Source organism: Pistacia vera, unplaced genomic scaffold (assembly GCF_008641045.1).
Source record: "Pistacia vera cultivar Batoury unplaced genomic scaffold, PisVer_v2 Contig338, whole genome shotgun sequence".
Classification (NCBI taxonomy): Eukaryota; Viridiplantae; Streptophyta; class Magnoliopsida; order Sapindales; family Anacardiaceae; genus Pistacia; species Pistacia vera.
This window is the reverse complement of record NW_022196155.1, coordinates 1,960,388-1,967,216: the sequence shown is the minus strand read 5'-3', so window position 1 is coordinate 1,967,216 and position 6,829 is coordinate 1,960,388.

The window sequence follows — 6,829 nt, the reverse complement described above, 5'->3', positions numbered from 1 at the left end:
GATTGGCGAAGAATTGTGTTCGATGAACTGTGACTTGAACAGTGCTGACGGTGAACAGTGATATAAACAGTAACAGTGAATAGTAAACAGTACCAAAAATTAAAGGTGAAGGAGCCTTCAAAAACATTGGTATATAATTAATCCTTGAATGGGTCTAAGTTTTAACGCATGTAAATATTAATCTATGCCCGATTCGCTGGGTTTAAAAGGTTTAATAATCGAGAAATTTTATTTTCCGGTCACTACTGCGTTTTCTATCGATTAATCCTAACAACTTATATCTAAAGTTCTTTTTCTAGTCACATTAATGACTTAAAATGCATAAATGATTTCTTTTTTCTCGAATACACCAATTTTCCGGAGTTCCTAGATTATTTGACGTTTTGGTCCTTTAATTTTGACATTTGCTGAGAGCCACCTTCCTTGGTTTTGAATTAAAGAAAGGGGAACGACATTTTCACTTCCCACCCATCAAGTTTCAAAATAACATTTTTCTACCTTTTGTTAGGTTCGATTAGTGTTTTCAGTTTATTTGTGACCGAAAAACAAAATACCTTTAAATAGTTTATTTCTTAATTAGTTATTATAAAATAAATTAGTTAATTCAAAGTTTTATTCGATTATTATTAATCTAAGCATAAAGCTACATTTTTTTCTTTTATTATTTATTTACTTAATTAGGAATGTTGATTTTTTATATTAATTAGTAAAAATGAAAACATTATAAATATTTATGTGATATTACTGACATTATAAATAAATATTAAGATTATTTAACTTTATAGCATTACTCAAACTTTTAAGGTGAGGTTAACTATTTTTTCTTTTTTAATTTTTAACATTTGACTGTTTTTACTAATAAAAAATAATAAAAAATTTATAAAGTAAAATATTTAAAATATTTTCATCTTTCAGTAAAATATTAATAGAAAACATAACGAACCTAATGAAGGTTGAAAAGTGTTATTTTTAACTTAATGGGTGAGAAAACTAGTTTCGCCAAACTTGCGTGGAACATGTCGTTCTCCCTAGAAAAAAACTAATCTGCCCATGTTCCCTCATCCTCAATTCCCAATTTTCTATTCTTAAGATATTGACAAATTTTCTATATTTAAGGAATTGGTCCGGATTCATCCTTTATTATTTGGTTCACTTAAATTAAGAAAGCCTGAAGCATCGTATTTAATTTCAATGTGCTAATGTGCATATATTTCAGGTTCTCGTGTTCAAATACTCTTTCATTCACAATTGTCAACTAGTCAGAGAGTTGATTGATACCCACGGCTTCCTTTGGTTCATTTTTTTACAATTTTGAGAAAGTTTTTTGAAAAAAATTTAAAAAAAAAGTTGAATTGGGCAAGTATTCGATGTAAGATTTGAAAATAATAAATACCCACTATGTTTGGTTATTTACTAACACCTCTATAATAAATAATATAAAGTTAACAACACTCCAACCCACCCATTAAATATGGACAGTCGGCCACCACCGCCGGATGGTCGGAGTGTTTTTGTAATTTCTAAAAAAAATATGGGGGGTATTTGGTTAATTAACAAATTTAGGAGGTTTAAAAGAAATTGAAAAATATGAATAATATTTTGAGAATAATGACATTTTACTGTTTAAGTTTTTTGGGAATACTAATAATAGTTTTCCCAAAAGTGAAACAAATGAACCTACAAACTTTATTTTCTCAGTCATCTAATTTTAATTTGGCGTTGATCCGATAACCAATATTCACATCTAGATAACATCTGACGTTAACTTATTTCTATGCTTTAGCTTGATAGGATAACAAATGATGAAATGATTTCATTGCATGGTAATATAAGGTTGACAGGTAGCGATTTCTCATAATCTTTGTTTGTTGGGTAACCATGATGTTTTGTTAGAGGCTAATCTTGGTTAGTGTACAAAATGCAAATTAGCTGGTTCTAAATTACGATTTCAATCACTACCAACATAATGAAGAGCTTATGGTTACACACATTAAGATAGTTTAAGATAAATGATGAACAAAGGGTAATTTCATCTTTTAGATGAAATGTGTATTTTGGTCATTTGTTTGTGCATTTGAATTTGTTGGAGTTGTGCCCGTATATGCCTCCTGTTTTAAAACCGGACCGGACCGTCCGATCTAACCGGTTCGATCGGAACCCCAACCTTTACTCTGGTCTAGTTTAACTAAAAATCAGGAATGTCATTAAACCTGCCTGGACCGCAATGACCGGTGGAACAAAATAAAACCGCTGGCTTGACCGGCCTGGGCTTAAATGGTTTGTTGTTTTTTGGTATCTGATCCTCAAAAATTCATATTCCTATCTTAAACCAATTGTAGTACCGTTTCATTCTCTATTTCATTTAATAGAAAGACAAAATTGCGTCTTCCTTTTCATCTTCTATTCTTCTTCATTTACTCTAAAATCTACAATGTAAAGAAGAAGAAGTAAGGGAAGGGGAAGAGAAGAAAGAGAAGAGAGACAAGAGAAGAGTAAGGAAGAAGATTAGAAAAAGAAAAGAGGAGGTGAAGGGAAAGAGAAGGAAAAGAAAGAGAAGAGAAGAGAAAAATTACGGTAGAGAGACGCTAATGTGTTTAATAAAAAAGAAAGTGACGGAAAGAGAAAGAGAAAAAAAGGAGAAAGAAGAAAGTGATGGAGATGATAGCCTGAGGGGAGAGAGAAAAAAATGAGAAAGATAGAGTGATGGGAAGAGAGAAAAAAATAATTAATAATAAAATCTATAGGTGTATTTGCTTATTTTAAACATATAACGACTTAGGGGCTTATAAGTAATTTTAAGGAAGTATTGTATGTTTTCAACTTATACATTAATGAATTGTTTAAAGATGTGACTGTTATATATCGATGGGACCGACCGATTCAATAGGTTAGACTGATCAATCCGCGCATCGGCTCTTTGACCGGTCAGAAGCATGCGGACCGTTTTTAAAACAATGACATGCCTTACTATATAAAGAAAAGGAAAGGAAAATAAATGAGTTTATTATTTTTCATTAACCCTGGCTGCCCAAAGCAAATTGAAGGAATTTTTCTTTCAATTTTCATTCACCTAGGGCCGTCTCTAGAACATTTGTGACCTAGACATGAGTTTTTAGGGCCCTCTAATAATAATAAGCATATATTAAAAATTATTATTATTTTATTTTTTGTTGCCTTTTGAAATGAAAAATCACTAGGAGAGTGGACAGCAACCGACAAAGCAACAAGGTTAGTTTGGTGGGTGGTTTTGGAGAGTAATGTGGATGGTGGTGAAATGGTGATTTCCAATGCCAAGATTGATAAGAAAATGCTTGAGAAGTCACGGCCCAAAAGGTATCAATGGTCGCGATTGGCAGAGTAAACAGATAAGGTATGATAGGGGTTTTGGTGAGAGGGTTGAGGGGCGGAAGATGGTGTGTCGGGGAAGCCAACAATGTCTAGTACATTCCAAAAGGCTGAAAATGGCTATCGTGTGATGGAGTTGGTTTGCGAGATTCATAAAAATTAGTCAAATCGAGGGCTATCAAGGTTGGAAAATGATAAATGATGATTTCGTCGATTTTGGTAAGAAAATCGATCGGAACCAAATTGACCGAAATCAACTCCAAACCACTGGCGGCAGAAAGGGTTGGAGATGATTTATGTGAATGTCAAATTTTGGGATTAATAAGGGTGAGTAATTTGAGATTGTAAATAACTATTTTAGTCTTCCATGTTAAAGAGATTCAATGTGTTAATTTAAGGGTACAAACTAGAATATATAAAACTAGAGGTACAAACTTGCTATTTTGTTAAACTTTGGGTGGGAATATATGTAAAGTTTATAATAAATTTGGATTTTTTTGACTTTTTTTGGGATCCCTTGGCTTAGATAGAAATATAAACCATTTTTATTTTTTTTTGTAAGATATATAAAAAAAAAAATTTATAAAAATTTGGGCCCCATTTTTTGGGGGCCCTAGGCAGTGGAGGGCCCTGATTCAGCCTTTGCTTGAGTAATCAATCAGTCTAGCAACCTTTTTGAATCTTTAATTATGGATTGTCGTTCCTACCTTTGTGTGGACTTCATTAGCTTGATTCTTCTTTTGAATCAGATTGCGAAGAAATTGTGTTCTGATAAACAGTGACTGAACCATTGATATGAACAGTGCTGATGGTGAACAGTACCAAAAATTAAACGTGAAGATTCTTCAAACGTTGGCATATAATTAATCCTTGAATTGTTTAAGTTTTAACGCATGTAAATATAATAACTATGCCCGGATTCGTTGGGTTTAAAGGTTTAATCGAATTTATTTTCCGGCCGCGTGTTTTTCCATCGATTAATTCCTAACAGTATATCTAGAGGTCCTTTTTCTAGCCCCTTTAATTGACTTAAAAATGCATCAATGATTTGCTTTTTTCTCGAATACACCGATTTCCCGAGTTCCTAGATTAATTTGACGTTCTGGTCCTTTAATCTGACATTTGGTGGGCAGCACCGTCCTTGGTTTTTGATTAGAAAAACTATTCGGCCTTTATGTTCCTCATCATCCATCATTCTCCAAATTTTCTATTCCGAGATATTGACATATATCTAAGACATTTAAGGAATTGGTCCGGATTCATCCTTTGTTATTGGGGCAACGTCTTACGCATATCCAGTTTGTTTAAAAGATAAAATGATATTAAAAGGTTTGAAAATGATAATATTTATTTTCTGTCATGTTGTTGTGGTAGGAATTTTAACCTATTAAAAGATGAAAATGATGAAAAGAATAAAATATCACCTATCTCTATTCTCAATGCACACCAACAAAGTCAATGCCATTTTTATCACCAAATTTATAAAAAATATTAAATTCAATCAAAAATACTCGATGATATAAGAAGACTGTATAAATAAGCTTGGAATGAAAATAAAATTATTATACTATCTTTTAACAAACAGAAATCCTTACAGAATATGACAAAAATATTATTTGTCATTTTCAATATTTTAAGTATCATTTTGTCTTTATGCTAAACTTTGGATAGGTGGAGTCGTTAGGCCTTATTATTAGGCCTTTATTATTTGGTTCACTAAATTAAGAAAGCCTGAAGCATCATACTTATAATTTCAATGTGCATATACATAATTCTTTTAGCTATGTTAGAACTCTTTTTTATTGCAGTCCATGGTGCTTCCACTCTTCATTAATTTACCAAAGAAATGGTATTTAGATTATGAAAAAGATCGTTTCAATTGGTTAGATGGAATAATATTGATACTTTGATTATAATTAGTTTTGAAGGTTTAATAGTTTTTAGCTTTTTAATTTACATGAACCCGTTTGTTAGAGAAGTTAACACTATTTGTGTTCGGATTTTACCCACGTTAAAGAATTCAAATTGGTAAGTAAGTAAATGAATTATTATTAAGAATCTCTGAAACATTATTTTATGCTGTCATTTATTAAACGTGAACTTTGATACTTCATTTGTTTATGTTTTCTCTTGTGTTTTCTTCTAAATGTAATTTTTATTCGGCGCACTTTTTTTTTTTTTTTTCATACGGAAAAGGTAGTAAACATGTCAAAATATAATTTAAAAAATACAAAAAAATCCCACAAAACACTATTTGCTCACCACCTCTCTCCGCCCACACAATATCAAAAAATTTCATTAAAAATTAAAGTTTTCTCACATCAGTTTCCGGATCAAACAAATTATAGATTCTTATAAAACTTTACGAGACAAATAAACTAAATACTGAGTAATTACAAGTTTCATTGTTAAATAAGTGAGCATGCGACGTCGTTAAGACTAGTGTACAAACGTTGTCGTTTTGTCTATTATTCCAAATGAATCACAACACTCAAGTTAAGAGAATCCAACGGCTCAAATGCAATCAGAAGTCAAGTATAAAAAAGGGACTATTCACGCATTTGGGAGAGATCGAGTTTTAGGTCTTCGTTTCATTTTCTCTGAAATAGCATTTCATTTGGGTTAGGGTTTCACGCCCATTCTGGTCTTCTTTTGTGTGAATCTTTCTGGAGTATTGTTTGAGGGCAGGGGTTCCTTAAAGGGTGTAAAGTACTCTAGGGTTTGATAGGATTTGCAGGTACAGGGAAGTGAATGAGTGTTTGATTCGGTGAGTGACAGTGAAGAATATTCATCTGTAAATTGTAATCTTTAAAGTGATCAATATCAGTGCAGCGAGCTCCATATTTTGGAGTTCAACGTGGATGTAACTTGTTCTATATTGAACAAGCGAACCACGGTATATCTTGTGTTGGGTATTGTTCGTTGTTCTTGTAGTTTCTGTTTTGTATTGTGACTAATCTTGCAGTTGAAGGATTCGTATTGATTTACAACAGTGGTATCAGAGCCTTTTAGGTCTAAATCGATCTAGGGTTAGAAATCGTTCAACTCTTGACGAACTCAAAAATTAGGGTTTGTCAGTTTTTGGGGTCTTTCGTTTAAGGTCCCTAGATCATTAGGCTACAAATCTTGTGAGTCTTGGCTAATTCTGAGATTAGGTCACATACACAAGGGATCGACGAAAATAGGGCAAAATCATAATTAGGGTTTGTCAAGATTTAGGGGTTTCTCTTTTAATTAGGTTTTTGAATATCTTTTGAGTCTGTTTAAGGGTATATAGCTGGAATACCAGTGACCGCCTTAAAAACGCCTGGCATATTTGGCAACTTCTGGTGTAACAAAGCCATGTACTCCTTATACTGCTCTGTCTTGTCATTGTAAATATGATGAACACTACCACGCGTGTAAAGATATCCCGATGATGGGAAGATGGATTTCAATACCTGAGAAAAAAAAGAAGCACTTTTATCCCACAACAAGGTGGGAA